Source organism: Scylla paramamosain, chromosome 27 (genome assembly GCF_035594125.1).
Source record: "Scylla paramamosain isolate STU-SP2022 chromosome 27, ASM3559412v1, whole genome shotgun sequence".
NCBI classification, from domain to species: Eukaryota; Metazoa; Arthropoda; class Malacostraca; order Decapoda; family Portunidae; genus Scylla; species Scylla paramamosain.
In genome coordinates this window covers 13,614,309-13,631,808 of record NC_087177.1, presented here as the reverse complement: position 1 = coordinate 13,631,808, position 17,500 = coordinate 13,614,309, and the positions used below count along the sequence as shown (strand labels likewise).

The 17,500-nt window shown below is 43.1% G+C and overlaps 1 protein-coding gene across 1 annotated transcript in view; it reads left to right on the top strand.

Moving 5' to 3' along the window:
* LOC135114247 (B-cell lymphoma 3 protein-like) overlaps nucleotides 1-17,500 on the top strand; it is a 132,086-nt gene that overhangs the window by 42,303 nt on the left and 72,283 nt on the right. Inside the window, exon 3 of the mRNA XM_064030049.1 lies at nucleotides 5,354-5,391. The gene's annotated coding sequence lies outside the window, so the exon portion shown is untranslated. The remainder of the gene's footprint in view (nucleotides 1-5,353; nucleotides 5,392-17,500) is intronic.

Below are 17,500 nucleotides of genomic sequence, written 5' to 3'. Positions count from 1 at the left end.
CCACCAGAGGAAGGATAAGTTTAGGTCGCGACGCCATGACCGAGATGAGGCGGGACAGGGATATTCTGAGATGAGTCGCAGATTTCCATTTAATCACTGTATACCCAACGACCAGGCGCTGGGAGAAAGGAAGAGAGCGAGTGAGGCTAGACACGTGAAAGAAAGGAAGAATGGAGAAAGGGAGAGCGAGAGAGAGAGAGAGAGGCAGGCTGAGGAGGAGTGCGACGGATTAAAGGAGACACAGGCCTGAAATTGTGACTTTGCCTAAACCATTTCCCAGTTCCGTCTCCTGTGTTTTGCCCCAAACATTTTTACGTCTTTGCTTCTCCTCACTCCCTGCTTTTATACATCTCACCCCTCTTATTTATTTATTTATTTTCTATCTTCCACGTTTTTTTTTTTTTTTTTAATATTCCTTCACTACGTAAGTCCCTCGCTTTCTCTCAACCACGTACTCTCTCCTTCATCTTGCTCCCGCTCGCACTCCTTCCCTGCCTTGCTTTTACGCTCCTTTCTACAATTCCTTCGCCTTCTTTCAAACATATACTATCTTTCATCCCATTCATATTGTTTCTCCTACTTCGCATTTATACTCTTCACTCCTCACCCTACTACGTTCGTTCTATCTCTCCCATTCACGACCTTTTTTCTCCTCACTTTAAAGCTCCTTCACTCCTCTCTCATTCTTTCAACCACCTCCTTTAAATCCCCGCCTTCTCCATTCTCAGTTTCTGCCTGTCTTCGCCTTTTCCTTCTCGCAGTAAGGGAATGGAAGACAAGTACGCAATTATGACCGCGGGACAAACTCAGCCCTTCTCTTCCACCCACTTCATCCTTAGCAAAGATACTTCAGGTTCTATTTTATTTCATGACTCACCAGCAGTGGACAGTGATGTAAAAATAGCAACTCTGATTAATTCTTCTTCCCACGCTCCTCTTTATGAACCAATGCTGTTTTTTTGCCCTTCATTTATCATATTTTCAGAATGTCTATTAGTTAATTTTCTCTTCCCTTCTTTATTTTTAACGCTTCGGCTTTCATCTCTCCTCGTCCCGTTACCTTCCCTGGGTTCCGTTTCTCCGTGGTCTCGCCCGCGCATGAGAATTAGAGCATGTATAATTATATTTTTTTTCCTCCCCGTGTACGTCTCTGTGGCTTGGTAGTTAGTGCGTTGGTCATCACACGTAATGGCAAGTTCGGGATGGTAGAGACGAACACGTTCTCTTGTTCGAATTGTTAGTTTATTATATACACATTTTATATAAGGAAGACTGGTCCTGAACAACGACAAAAAGAAATGTTGGATGGAAAAAACTTTCATCATGCCATTCCCCCTCAAGAAAGAAACAAAAGAAGTAGAAGATCTATTAGGAAGGTCATTTTTTCTTCTTTTTGTGTCTTGATGCTTCTCTTCTGATAGATATACTTAAGAACTCATGAAATTCGTGACAGAAGTAAAATAAGGGCACAGCAAAAGACCAGTTAATCTATACAAGACAAAGAAATAGAGACAAGGGGGTAACACTCAGCTCAGCGGTCTATTAGATTTCTTATACATCATAATGCATTGCAAGGAAGTAAAATAAGTGCAATGCAAAAGGCCACTTCATCTACACAATGCAAGGATTAATGATGGCTTGGAGGTAAGGACACTCAACTTTGTGGTCTACTACTGCGCACGTATCCTCAAATTTTTGAATAGCAGTTTTGGCTATACTTTTTTAGGGGACTAACACCTTCAGTAGGCCTTTTTATAGCCTTTTGTTACCCTAGGCCAGTCCCTATCTTACATAAAGAAACACATCGAAGCCAAGGAGACGAAAGTGAGCATAGTGGCAATGCGAAACCCAGTGTATTTCCCTTCACTTATTCCCTACTTGTTTTTCTTTTCCTCGGTCACTATTGATTGCTTCTCTGTCCATGAATGTTTCCTTTCGTGTCGATCATCGCTGAGTGACTGAATGTTCTCTCGTCCAGTGTCTCGGGATCGTCTCTCATTCTGCGACTATATTTGAAGTGCAGTTGAGTTAGTGATGTAGGAGAAATAAACGATGAAGTGTGTGTATGTGTGTGTGTGTGTGTGTGTGTGTGTGTGTTAGTCTCTCTCTCTCTCTCTCTCTCTCTCTTCTCTCTTCTCTCTCTCTCTCTCTCCTCTCCTCTCTCTCTCTCTCTCTCTCTCTCTCTCTCTCTCTCTCTCTCTCTCTCTTCTCTCTCTCTCACTCTCTCTCTCTCTCTCCTTGCCAATCACTCATGGCGTGTTGGAGGAAGTCATCTGTTAATGGAACCATAATACCTCAGATAAAAACAATAAATGCACGACATGATTACGTTTTATTCCATGGAGATGTAACATTTTTCCTCATAATTATGTACAAATTATTCCTTTAGATCAGATTGCGCTGTATGGGAGTGACTTGTGCTGTTTTTATAGTGAGTTTATTGCAATATATTGTGGCGTGATAATGCTGTTTTGAGATCATTATAGTGCTGGTGTCTTGTGTTTTGTGGAGAGAATATGGTGCTGTTACAGTAACTTATTTGTGTTTTGTAGTGCTTTACAAACGATGGTGCGTCCCGATACTTCATCGTTCGTTACAGTCACAACGGCGACTTTGTTTTGTATTGACATATTGTGCTTCTATTTTGAAGTGACTTGGTGCCCCATTATGTTCACACGACTTGTGTATATCATTTGCGCTGCAATGGCCTATGATGACAGAAGTGAAGTGTGTGCTGCTGTGCCTCTCAGGGATGCCGTTGTAATAGAATGTGGCAGTGGTGGTGTGTCTGTTACTCTGCTGCAGTCTGGTGTCGCGAGCAGGGAGCAGCGTGGCCAGGGCGTCCCCGTGTCCCCCCTGGCCCAGACCCGCCCACACCTGGCACAGGGCTGGGTGGCCCATGGGAGAGCTACGCCCCCGTCACGCTCGGAGAACAACCTGCTTCTCCCGGCGCAGGTGGGCCCCCTGGCTCCCTGGCTCCCTGACTGCCTGGCTGCCTGGCTCCCTGGCTCCCTGTCCCTCCTGGCCGCAGCGGGCGATCGCACAGATACCAGACAGAAAGGCTTCGTGCTGAGGCGAAAATTTATGATGCAGGTGTATTGCACATGATATCTTTAGTCTTTTTCTTGGCTTCAATAATTGTTGTGAAATGTTTTGATGCGCGAATAATGGTTCTAATAAATAGTGTGCTTACGTCGCTGGCTCAACCCGGCCACCGCTGCCCGCAGGGAACCAGGTCACCCTCATCACGGCGAAACTAGGTGGTCAGCGATGTCGACCAGATAGAAAGAAATGTTACACGTGTACAGGGCGCTCCTCAGCCTGGACTGTGAGTGTTGGGAGACTCGTGCTGACTGATGCTTGAAGTAAGATGTTCTGGGAGTCTGTGTTACTTTGATGACACAATTGGAAATAAGCAAGGAGCGCGAGAACCTTTTGTCAAAATGTTACCAGGAGACAATGCTGCAAAAAGCACAACCACATATCATATCCCCCATTATGGCGACAGTCAAGCTAAACCTGCCGAGTTTAACGATGCGTTTGTTCCGGAATAAATTAATGTCGCCACGATAAACCTGACGGTGACGGATCCCGAGGCATAATGGTAGAAGTATTGCGTGGAAGAAAATACACTACACTTAGAATTGTGTGTGTGTGGGAATAGTGTTTGTTCAGCCGCCGCGCGTGAGGCTGGTTGCCGTTTGGCCCTCTCGTGAAGCACCCAAAGAGACAGAGGGCGACAGAAGTGTGGCATGAAAACAAACCCCCCTCTGAGACAGCTGGCGCCCCTGCCCACCTGGCGCCCCTCTCCAACCCTCTTTTTCCCTTTTCTTTTTTTTTTTTTTTTCCTTTTTTGATGCCTACTAGGACTCGTTACTAATCGTCGCTTAATTTTTTGTTCTTCCCGCTGTGTTTTTACTTTTGTCTAGCGAGTGGTGTCAGTGTCTGGCCTCACCTTGCTTTACCACACTAAGCCGTCTGTTTCTTTCTTCTTATGCACAAGATACAACCCTTTACTTCGTTTCTCCAAGGCATTTCTCTCTGTCAGTATGTAATTCTCTTTTTCCGTCACAAGTTCTCTGACCTTGGAGAAGACCGCCCAATGTCTTGAGAAAAGAAATAACCTCCGTCACTAGTCAGTGGCCGCCTGAGTGACAGTTGTGGATATGCGAGATTCATCTGTCCTTCCTGGTTGCGTGTTCTCGTCTGTGTTTTCAGCGTCTAGGTTCGTGAGGAGGACCCTGAACTTCCGCCACTGCACCACGTATTCCCTGAACGAAAACTTATATTAAAACGTACAAATAAATGAAGCAGCTATATACACTGACGCTGTGTATTTCGACTCTGCCATAACGTGATGAGACAGTTGCTGTCCATTCTCTACCAGTGTGAGCCTCAGCGACGTCTTCATTGAATCTGGCGTCCTCAGACTCCAGGTAGGAGACAGTTGAGCGAGCCTGGTGGGAAGTGTTGGAGCCTAATAGGAAAGGAGTTTGTCAGCGCATTGTTAGTGTTGATTAAGGCAAGACACACTTGAAGAGTGAGGCAGGTCAAGGAGACAAGGATCCTAATGCTGTCGTTTATGTTGTTGTTGTTATCTTTGCTCTTACTGCTGCTACTGCTGCTGCTGCTGTTGCTGCTGCAGTGGCTGCTGTTGCTAGCCCAGGTACCAAGTAGTCGTTGAAACTTGAGAAAACGTAGGATGCATTTGTTTTTCAGAATTATTAAGTAATGCATGACTGGAGCTGTTCATTCTCGCCCTTCAGAATGCTCGCAAAACTCCACATTCGTAATCTTCTAATACACTAGATTAGCGTGTTAATAATACCATGGTTCCTCAGTGTAAACTAAGATATATGACTATAGTATAATGCTTTGAGATGTCGTTAGAGTTACACAATTTGAGTTTCACATGTATAAACCGAAAACAAGCACAACAAATGTAGTTTACAAATCATTCAAATGAAAAATTAACCAATCGCCAAACAAACGCAGATGTTTGCGACACACCGAAAAACAAGATAAAATGCCTCGATACAAATGAGACACAAAGGTTTCCTAGACGTGACGCAATAAGAAAATATTTTACTTCAATTAACACAAATTTTATAAGTGAGCATTCTCAGTAATTGAAATGTCAGCAACGGTGATTGAAAGAGTTTACATAAGGCGGCGGTTAGTGGCTTAGTGCCGCCACACGCACGCACGCACACACACACACACACACACACACACACACACACACACACACACACACACACACGCGCGCGCGCGCGCGCGCCCACACCTGGAGTGCCTCAGGGCCTCCCTCTTGGTTGCCCTCATTACACCTGCGTCTTCCTCCTCCCTCCAGGCGCTGCCGTGACTCATCCCCGAGTGCTGCCCTGCCAGGTAGGTACGCCTCCTCCTCCTCCTCACCTGTCCTTAACGCACCAGCCATTACGCCATTCATCTGTTTTGACACCATCCTTCCTATAAAGGTCTTACGTGCTCCTCGACTTTACTGTTTCCTATTCAAGGAGGAATCATTACATATTTCTTTCAGCGATAGGTTCTTAGTGTCGTTTTTTTTTCTTCGTCTCTTGCCTTTTCCTCTTAGAATTTATCTTTCTCACCTTACCTTTTTTCCTTCTCCCTTTCTCTCTCCCTTCCTTCTCCCGCGTTCAAATAACCCGTCTTGTGTAACCCACGTTCCCTGCTATGGCATACCCGTCTTCCTCCTCCTGCTCCTCCTCCCCCTCCTCCTCCTCCTCTTCGGTCCCTCTGCCGCCACGCACCTGTCCCTTTGCTGTCCTCCCACCTGACGTTCTTCGCCTCCCACTCACCCTAAGCAGCTCCTCTTTCCCTCTCCCCTTCCACCTCTACTAGTACCCACAACCTGTTATAGACTCAGATTCTACCTGTTTTTCTTCCCTTCCATATTCGCTTACTCTCATTCGCTGTCTTTCTTCACTTTCTCTATTTTCTTCTTTCTCGTCTCCGATCTTCTTTTATGCCTTTTCTTTTGATTTCGCTTTCTTTTCTCCCATTTGCTTGTCCTCTTCTCTTTTCTTCTTTCCTCTCTAAAGTTACTTATCCTTTTCTCTCTTATAATGGTTTATTTCTTTTCTTCTTTCCTCATCTCCTTCCTCTCTTTTCTTCTCCTCTCCTCTCCTCTCCTCTTCTCTCGTCTTCTCCTTCCTCACTTTGCTGCTCTTCCATCCTATCTTTTTCTGTCATTTCATCCCTCCTCCTCTTCCTCCTCCTCCTTCTTCTCCCTAATTTTCTCTCCTGCCTTAATCTATTTCTTTACTCTGTCTAATATTTTCTACCCTTCCTTTCCCTTACCCTCCTCATCCCTCACTCTCACTTTCCTCTTCTGCTCTCACCTCCATCCTCCCGCACCCTCCTACTCTCCCTCCCGTCCCCGCCTGACCCACATAACTTAGGAGCAAGAGTGAAGTGGCGTGGCTGCCCCTAGGGCTTCTCCCTCCGCCTCCTCCTGCCTCCTCGTCTGTCGTCAGGAAGCTGTTGCTACACTGTCTAGCTTTCGGGACAGGTGTTAAGGATGGCAGGTGTAGATGAGCTGGGTTACGTTAATTATCTCATGCCCTCTTTTCGGTTTTCCCTGATTTTTTTTTTTTTTTTTTTTTTGCCTTTCTGTCTCTCTCTCTCTCTCTCTCTCTCTCTCTCTCTCTCTCTCTCTCTCTCTCTCTCTCTCTCTCTCTCTCTCTCTCTCTCTCTCTTCTCTTCTCTTCTCTTCTCTTCTCCTTTTTGGCACTGTTTCTTCTGGCTGGCGTTGTCCTGTTACGCTACATACGTCTAACAGTGTAGCTTGACGTTTCTGTGTGTGTGTTTGTGTGTGTGTGTGTGTTGGGGGAAGGAGGGGCTTGATTTCTCATATTTTTCTCCTCGTGGCGTATTAATTCTGGGCTTTCGTTTTACGCCATCAGATTCTCAGCACTAGTTTCCCTTCGTGTGGCTGTGTAAGATAACGCTTAGCGGCACCGTATTTGGGTTGTTTCGCGCGGCGTCAGGAGCTGATCCTACACGAGCGCCAGGGTTTTTCTAGGCGTGGAGTAAAAAAAAAAATAGTATTAAGAGCAAGGTCACCCCGAAACGAACGCGAGTGAACGACAGGCGGAGATAAAAATGAATACGAACAAAAAAAGGAAGTCGAGAGTGAGTGAAAAAAAGGTGACGGAAAAAAAAAATGAAAGAACGAAATACAGGAGAAAAATATATATTGACACTAAATCAAAGTAAAAGGATGGGGAGAAAGAGAGAGAGAGAGAGAGAGAGAGAGAGAGAGAGAGAGAGAGAGAGAGAGAGAGAGAGAGAGAGAGAGAGAGACATTTTTGCTCTACACTGGTAAAAAAAAAAAAATATTATTAATCTGCATAAGTACATTTCATTAGTGAAGTTACGCCTTGCCGATTAGATACGAGGCAACAGAAATAAGTATAAGTAAATAATGAGCAAAAAAAATGCAGCAGCTTAGGCAAGGAAGGAAGAGGCAAGGGCTAAACTAACTTGGTTGAGTGTAGCACGAGAGGAAAAAAAGGTGTACAAACAAACACACGGGCAGGTAGGCAGAAAAATGTTGCCGAAAAATAGGACACACACACACACACACACACACACACACACACACACACACACACACACACACACACACACACGCGCGCGCGCGCGCGCACAGAGAGAGAGAGAGAGAGAGAGAGAGAGAGAGAGAGAGAGAGAGAGAGAGAGAGAGAGAGAGGCGAAGAGTAGAGAAGAGAAGAGAAGAAAATTAACGAGTTAGTGCGTGATAAAGGACGGGATGTATAAACTATGTAGAAAGAAATAGTGACGTGCGATCAAGAGAGAGAGAGAGAGAGAGAGAGAGAGAGAGAGAGAGAGAGAGAATGGAGGTCAGGGGCGGACACTTGAGGCTCCACGCGGCCCCCTACAACCTCAGACTGTGTGTTTACCTTGGATCGCTGTAATGGAGGGAGGACTGCAAGACTGCGACCTCCAGAGACGCTCCTTGCTAGACTCCAACAGTGCCGCGAGTGCCCAGTAAATTAAGCCTCAAATGCTATCTTTTCCTCGTGCCCTCCTTTTTAATCCTCCGTTCGCCTCTTCCGTGTCTTCTTGCTCAATGACGGGAGAATAGCATCGAGTGAAAGCAGTTAGTAGGACAAAAACACCTGAAGATCCGAGGATGTTTTTTATTCTTCTCTCATTACTTATACTCCTTTGACACTAGCGCATTTACACCCACCTATCTCTTGTCACTTGATCGCCTCTCGCTTTCCCGCCTTCTTGTTCCTTCCTCAGTCCCCTCCTCCTCCCTGCCATGTTTCTTCCCACACCTACGTACGTTCATACATTCACATCTTCAATAGTCGCTCCTGGCTTACACATGACTGCTCCAACTTTCTTTTTGACATTCTTAGCCACCTGCATTTCCTTTCATCTCGTCCTGACATTCCTTACCCTTAGATGCATCCCACACCTCAGCATCCATCTCCCCAGCCGGTCCTCCCTCCCCAGTGACCCTCTCCCCAACGACCGTCACCCCAGCAACCACCACCACCATCACCAGACTCACCCTGACCATAATACCATGATCCCTGCGTCCCTGCCCCTTCCTAACATCCCTCACTCAAGCGTCCTTCTACCCTGCGCCCCTTAGTCCCCAGAGCGATCCTGTACCCCCGTGGCCCTCGTCTCCCCAACCCCCCTGATGCCCTCATTCTCTGCTCCACTTCCGAAAAACATGGATTTAGTCTTGAGATGCTTAATACCCTGTGATGACTGCGGCCGTGCTCGCTGCCTCGCTGCTGCCCCAGTTGCTGCAGGCTGTTGGTGGATAGGCCAGTCATCTGCTTCCTTGACTGTTGGGAAAAATTTATGAGGTAGCTAATGCCCTTCTCTCCTGCCCAAATTGCGCGCCGCCACTTGATCGCGGGAAGCCTTAAGTGAGCTCAGAACAGAAGACAGCATTGATGCATGGTGAGCTGGTCCGGTCCACGCGCGCACTGTCCAGGGCTGGTGGTGACGTCAGTGGCCCTCGAGAGTAGGTCGCGGCTCGGTGACGAACATTACGCTTCACCAAACAGCTGCCACCCGTCACTCAAGCGCGTGGCAAGGCTCGTTGTCTTTCGTTGGCTTTCGGCGCGTGGGTGTCGCTCACAAGGAACAAGGAAGTAATTAATGCACTCTTCCGTTATGACGTTCAAAGAATTCTAGCTGAGGTCTTTTGGGCCGCACACACACACACACACACACACACACACACACACACACACACACACACACACACACACACACACACACACACCATTCAAAGGTACTGCAGTGTTTGAGTGTGTGAGTCACGACGAGAGTCTTCTCTCTCTCCTGACATTATTCTTAAGCTGACACACTTCCATTGTTAGGACACAACAATAACGCTCTTGCAGAATACAACCGGACCACAAAACCTCCATGACACCGCGCCGGGTTCCCAGTGACGCACGGCTGCCCGGTCTGGGATCCTCCCAGCCCATTCGCTTGCCCAGAGCTGCCCGTGGTGCCCCTATGCCTTGGGGCGACCGTGGGGGCGAGGGAGATGAACGGCCCACCAGTTCCGTAATTAACTGCTGGCCAAGAATATCTGACTGGTGAGCTGCGGCCGCCACTGTGCTGCTCTTTACTGTTCATAATTAAACCATTAAATTGTGTTGGAGTGGATTTCACTTATGTATGGTCGAGTCTCCGCTGACCGTGGAAGCCACTCGTGCAAAATTGATGGGACTCTGAAAATTAAGATATAAATAAACGAAAATAAGGAAGATATCAATGATAGTAACTAGTCATAGGTTAATCTATTTTCCAAGCTCCATTTGCCCTCCTTTATGTAGGTTAGGTAACGTGGTGACCTGTATTTTATCTCGTGTCACGTAAATAAAAGTTCGTGAGATCTGTGCCAGCGCACATTTTCCGATCTACTTCGTTATGTCACAAAAGAGGAGATAAAAAAACGCATTCATTTATAACATCCCCGTATAATGTCCTGTTTCAAGTCTTAATTTCTATTCATTGACATGATAGGCCTAGACTTACAGTGGTGAAGAAAATATAATAAACCAATAATTTCTTTAGGAGGTACATAGCAAGCATCCTAGTCACTCCTCCCACAATAAATGCATGCGGGCAGTCATTACTCTTGGCTTTCACGCCAGAGCAATAATAATTTTTACACCCATTTCAAAATATAGACTGCCCTTTTCCTTAGGCAGGCCGGAGAAATAGACGGGGAGAGGATTCGACGCTCGAGGACCGCGATAAAAAAGTCTGTCAACCTGCCGCTGAGAGAGAAAACGAGCGCTGCGGATCACCAAGGGATACTTACTAATTTTTAAGCCGCAGGTCTGTGGTTGCAAGACACTTTTCCTCATAGTTTTGAATAATGATTTTTGGCTGCTATTTGGCGATTGACATCTTCAGTTGATCTTTTTGATTAGTCTTTTTGCTGTCCTTGTCCAGAGCCCCTCATACACAAAAAAGAGGGCCGTCGTCTCTCTCTCTCTCTCTCTCTCTCTCTCTCTCTCTCTCTCTCTCTCTCTCTCTCTCTCTCTCTCTCTCTCTCTCTCATCTATGTATCAATCTACCTCTATTTTGCATTCTTTTCTCTATTTAACCTCTTTGGAAGCCTCAAATTAGTGTTCTTTTTTAAATTTCTTATGCCCTTTTTTTCCCCGTTCACAAGTAAAAATCTGTATATCTATCCATCTATCTCTCTATCTACCTACCTATCTATCTAGCTCTCTATTTATTTGTCTGTCTTTCTAATTAACTCGCTTCTAGGTCACACGGCTCTGTCCCTCCAAGCAGGATGACTGCCATACCCTTGTTAAGGGACACATATGCATACGGCAGGTGTGTTCCTACCTCCGTTAATCAAGTGAACACAAAGCACACCTGTTTGTCATGCACCACTCGATTGTGTAATGAAAATCCCTGACTAATATTCTTGTGGAAGTTTCCAATATGGTCTTACGTAACGCTCTCTCTCTCTCTCTCTCTCTCTCTCTCTCTCTCTCTCTCTCTCTCTCTCTCTCTCTCTCTCTCTCTCTCTCTCTCTCTCAATAACTGTCCGACTTCCTTTCATGATATTCAAAGCGCTTCTCTTTGCCCGTATTTGATGTATTATATAACTCTCTCTCTCTCTCTCTCTCTCTCTCTCTCTCTCTCTCTCTCTCTCTCTCTCTCTCTCTCTCTCTCTCTCTCTCTCTCTCTCGCCAGCATTTTTCTATCGACCGAGTATGCTGAAAGTCTTGTTTCTTACTTTCCTTATCGTTCTCTCTCTCTCTCTCTCTCTCTCTCTCTCTCTCTCTCTCTCTCTCTCTCTCTCTCTCTCTCTCTCTCTCTCTCTCTCTCTCTCTCTCTCTCTCTCTCTCTCTCTCTCTCTCTTTATTTATGTATTGCTAGAAAGCGATCGATAGGAATGCCATCTTGTTTTCTTTTAGTGTGTGCGTGTGTGTGTGTGTGTGTGTGTGTGTGTGAGAGAGAGAGAGAGAGAGAGAGAGAGCAGTCCATAAAATGCTACAACATAAAGGCGCGGTGTTTGTTCTGGCAGGGTCAACAATAAACAGAAGACGTGTTAGTGGTCCTTTGCTAAGAGGGAGGTGATTCATTCCTGCTCTCTCTCTCTCTCTCTCTCTCTCTCTCTCTCTCTCTCTCTCTCTCTCTCTCTCTCTCTCTCTCTCTCTCTCTCTCCTTAACCTTTGTGAGTTATTTATGAGGAATGTAGTTTATCATGGTTATTGGTGACAAAGCGCGCCGAACACACACACGCGCACTCTCACATACATGTACACACACACACACACACACACACACACACACACGGAGACACACACACAAACACACCATCATCAGCATCATCGCCATACGAATGGATTTTCCGAACTGGATGTATGTATGGTGTGCTCCTCAATGTTGAACAGAATGAGCCAGTTTTCAGTAGTTCGTTATGAATCACTACCATCGGATCACGCCCGTCTGTCCGTCACAGTTTCAATACAACAGGGACTGCCTGCCACGTGTAAGCCTGGTCGCTTCTTGCTGCTTCCCTTATTTCTTATGTTCTTATGTTAATACCTGGTGCCAACGTTGAGAACTTGCTCGCTTGGGCTCACCGTCTGGGTGGTCATGTAACGGGTCGTGATGCTTCATCTATAAAAAAAGCCTTTATGAAACCTATTATTGAAAGGACTGTGGATAAAGAGTTATTCAAAATGAATCTGATGAACAACGAGTGCCATTTAGATCCAGACAATATTGATGGGACTGTTAAAGGGGTTACTCATTTAAGATATCAGTGTGCTAATGTAAGCAATCAAGAAGCTCATATGCAGTCTGTAAATGAAACTTTTGAATAATAACAGTGACTCTGACATTTGGAGGGCTATAGAATGGAAGGATCAGTTTGAAAGTAGTCATAGCTCACACGTCAAACCATCAGATAAAGAATTTAAGGAGCATTTTGAGAGCAATTTCAGTTCACCTACCAGTCTGAGATTTGACCCAGATATTATCACCTCTGATGTATCAATACCATTGTTAAATTAACCAATCACATAACTTGAGGTGGAACAACAAATAAAGATGCTGAAATCTGATAAGGTTATTGAGGCGGATGGTTTGTCTCCTGACATCCAACAAATGTTACCTGGACAATGGATTCTTGAACTCACAAATATTTTCAACATAGTTTTTGTTTTGAAAGTTTATCCAATGGAATGGGCAAGGATAAAGTTATGCACATTTTTTTTTAAAGAACGTTAATAATTACAGAGGGATAAGTATAGTATAGCTAAATTGTATGACATGGTTTTGTGTTCACGGCTTAAGATTTGATTCAAGCCTTTCAGAGAGCAGGCCGGTGCTCAAGAGGAAAGAGGATGTTTGGAACACATTGTATCTTTACGTTTGTTGTGTGACACGTAGGAAAATGCTTCAATTATTTATATACTTTATAGATTTTAAGCAAGTATACAATCGAGTACCCAGGGATCTATTATTTCGAGTATTACAACGTTTGGGATGTGGATCAATAATGTTGTGTGCCTTGGTAGCCATGTATTGTGTGACAGAGAGTTGGGTCGGTACTGCCTTGTTGTTGACTATGGGAGTAAGACAGAGATATCCAACATAATGCATTTTGTTTATCATCTTTGTAAATTACCTTATTCAGATTATCAAGGAAGTGAACAAGATGGGTTTCTGCAATGGTAACATACGAGTATTTTAGTCATGATGGATGATAACACAGTGATTTTATCGACAACATGACAGAATATGCAAAGAAAGTTAATGCTATTAAATGATTACTGTTAAGAATATGGTATGTTTGTGAGTCAATCTAAAACAAAGTTGATGATAATTAATGGAAGTGTTGAGGATAGGGAGCCTTTCTTGTTGTTTCTGTTGTTCTTTTCTTGTTTTCTTGTTCTTTTGTTGTTGTTGTTGTTGCTGTTGTTCTTCCTCTTTATCTTCTTCATACCTTCCTTTTTTAATACCTTTAAGGGCGGAGACTATTTCGTGTAATGTTATTTCTGGCACTGTTCTGACCTCTATTAATTTATTTACCTTTTTTTGTGTGTGTGGGAAGGGATGATATTTCATGATTGCAATTCCTTACAAACTTCATCAAGTACTCAATATTTTATCCCGGCGTTCGAAAAAGTTCACCAATTAATAATTCAAGATTATTTGTTATTTACGATTTTTTTTTTGTCATTCTTTTTCTTCTGGTGTTTCTTTTCCTATTGTGTGTTTGTTTGTGTTTATGTTTTTATGCCCTATTTTTCCTGAGACTTGTTACTTTTTTTTCTTTCTTTCTTTCTTTCCCCGGTTTCATTTCTTGTTTTAAACTCTTCTATTTACTGTTCTCATAATACTGTTATTTTATATTTCTTCTGTTTTCGACTTTCTATTTCCGATTTTTCGTTTTGTTTTTCCTTCGTGGCTTTGAAATTATGCTTCAAATTGAGAACATTTTTTTTCAGGTGTAAGTTAGGTATTTTTTCTAGTTTACAGACAAATAGTGAGAGAGAGAGAGAGAGAGAGAGAGAGAGAGAGAGAGAGAGAGAGAGAGAGAGAGAGAGAGAGAGAGAGAGAGGCTGGCTGCTTTGCTGAAAATCTGATTCTCTCTTTCCCTCTCTCTCTCTCTCTCTCTCTCTCTCTCTCTCTCTCTCTCTCTCTCTCTCTCTCTCTCTCTCTGCGCTGTGCAAAATTTATATCACTAAGGACACCGTACAAGATCTTTACAGACATCCACAAAAAATAAGTAAATAAATAGAATAATATATTTTCCAGTGTCTAACGGTGTAGCCAGTATAATGCCTACAAGTGGCTGCAGAACAAAAAAGAAATGGTTCAAAGTGATTTGTGATTAAGCCAAGAAGAAAAAGATTAAAAGAATAGATTTACCAGTGCCTAGCCTGAATAAAGTTTAGAATTGGCTGTAAAGTGAAAAGATAGAGTGAAAGATTTAAGGACAATATTAGTAAACAAAACCTTGCTGTGTGTTGACTCTTCTCGTGTAGGGAATTACATCACATACTCATAAACTTGTGAGAGAAAATTTGTTCCCTGCAGGCAGTGAGTGGAAAGGAAAGATGTACTTGATAACATGGCCACTCCTCTCGTGCTGCGGAAGGGAAGCGTCTTTGGCGATGATCATAACCTACAGTGATTGCCATGTGTAGGCCTGGTGTCTTCTTGCAGCTTCCCTGATTAGCTTATGTTCTTATGTTATAACCAATGTAAAACTCGTAATTCTGTCACACTTCATAAGCAGAGATTTTTTTTTTCTTTTTTAGGTATTCTAAAGTGAGGGGACTGATCAAGTTCATGCTAATATCTGCATTACTGTTAGATGTAAGTGTGTTCTAAGCGAGAGAATAAGTAAAGTTATCCTGAACTAGAAGGAATCAACAGAGAACAACAACATTGCTACACTCATATATGATTTACGCACACAAGTCTCTCGTGCATGCATGTGTATTTTGCGCTGTGCATTCAGTTCCATTTGGTATTTGCACCTTTTTTTCTTTCTCTCTAACACATAAGTATCGCAGGAAGTAAAGGCAGTTTTTTTCCACACATCGTTATCCCTTCTTTTATTATTTGTTCATTTTTATTTATTTTATTTTATTTTTATTTTTATTTTTATTTATTTATTTATATTATTTATTTATTTATTTATTTATTCATTTTATTTTATTTTATTTGTTAATTTAATTTATTTTATTTATTTATTTATTTATTTATTTATTTATTTTTTTAATAGCGCGTCGCCTCTTTGTAATGAGAAATGGCAGCGAAATTCCGGTTATTTTAAAGCGGCGAAAATGGGATAATATTTTCTACATGTAAAATCCATATTACTCTTTGCATAGAGAACAACATTATAACCCATGTATATTTATTTATGTGTGTGTGTGTGTGTGTGTGTGTGTGTGTGTGTGTGTGTGTGTGTGTGTGTGTGTGTGTGTGTGTGTGTGTGTATGTGTGTGTGTAGCGCCACATGAGTCACAAAAACACTACAATATCTCATCTTCTCATGTGTTTTGTGTGTGGTTCACGTACTTCTCCGCCGGATGCTTGGATGACTTTTTTGCTGCAAATTGTCTTGAGGTTTTATTCTATCTTTTCCGTTTTTTTTTTTTTTTTTTTTTGTGTGTGTTTGTTTTATATATGTTTTTGTCTCCGTATTCTATGACGTTAGATGTCACGTGTCTCTAGCCAAGGACAGGATGTACGTTTTTATTTTTACAGTGGTAAAGTACGGAGCGATGTGTGTGTGTGTGTGTGTGTGTGTGTGTGTGTGTGTGTGTGTGTGTGTGTGTGTGTGTGTGTGTGTGTGTGTGTATGTATGTGTGTGTGTGAGTGTGTGCGTGGAACTTAAATGGTTCTCATCCCGGTCACTTCTTATGGATTTTATTTAAGTCGTTTGTCGTCTAGGTATGTAAATCAATTGAATGTTGTCTAACTTTTCATGCATCTGATTTTTTTTTCTTTTTAGGTTGTACTCAACGTTGAATTAAGAGCATGAAGCAATATAGATTCTTGAGGAAGAAACAGTGGCGTGAAGCGAGACTCGGAGGCAAAGCAAAGTCATTATTATAGGGACCAGTTCCCTTCAACACATCCAAAAATTAGCTATACTCGTGATCACCCGAGAGGAAAAGAATTTTTATACGGTTCAAGTTTGCTAAGGAGAGAGAGAGAGAGAGAGAGAGAGAGAGAGAGAGAGAGAGAGAGAGAGAGAGAGAGAGAGAGAGAGAGAGAGAGAGAGAGAGAGAAAAGCGTCATGTCGCCCCTGAACAGAATCACAAGCGGAATCACAACGTGAATTGAGTTTTCTTGTAGTGTTAGATACTTTAGTAGCACGTCATTTCTACCCCAATTTCTAATCCACTGCTGTTATATTTTACCTCTTCTATTATCAGTAACGGTCGGTGTTTGAATTAAGTTTGATAATTGTTTCTTGGACTGATTGGGTTGAGTGATGTAAGAAACTGTTCACACCCTCCAAAATTTATCAACGTTGAACACGCTCTTACAAAATCTATGCAAAACGTGTCGTACTATAGCCAATACTACTTTAGAAGAGACACTATTTTGGCAAGGAAAATTTTCTACAGTTCTCTACATCAGCTGAGAACACGTGACCCCAGAACTGGACACGCCGCAGTACATACCTAAGAATACGTACTGTACCCGAGATCAGACACTTGGGGGAAGAGCGTGTCATATAACAGCCCCTTAATGTGGAGTGACTGACGCAGATGAAGATAAAAAGGCGGACTCGGTAAATTGTAGTAAAGCAGTGGGGAGTAAAGAGAAATGTGTATATAAATAAAGAGTACTCATCAACGAAAAAGAAATATTATTACTTCTGTGGTGCTGGAATATAGTAAAGATAGTGAAATCAGCTCTGTTTTATACAAGAAGAATACTGACCAAGGGCAACAAAAATCATAAAAAAAAATCGCCCACTAAGGTGCCAGTTCTTAAGAAGAAGGGCCAAAAGGATTATCCAAAATTAAAGAAGTGTCTTGAGACCCTCTTGAAAGAATCCAAGTCATAGGAAGGGGGCAATACACAAGCAAGCAGAGAGTTCCAGAGTTTACCAGTGAAAAAGATGAAAGACTGTCAATACTGGTGAACACTACATACGTAATGCAAATAGATTTCCTTCACTGTGCAACTGCAGGCTTCTGTTATCCATCACACTTCGCCTTAAGCAAAATACTCTCACTCAGTATTACGTATGTGTGCAAGTAAAAAGTTCTCACAAGCCAGAAAGAGACTGTGACTACCTCTATGGTGTTTCGAATGTCTTATATAGGGACTGCAAAGGAAGGGAGAGAGACCGGGAAAGGAAGGGCTGTAGTAAGAAGAAAGGGAAAATTAGACAAACTATTTTATATAAGGAAGAAAAGATAGGGTAGTGTTAGAAAAAGAAATAAAGGCTGCG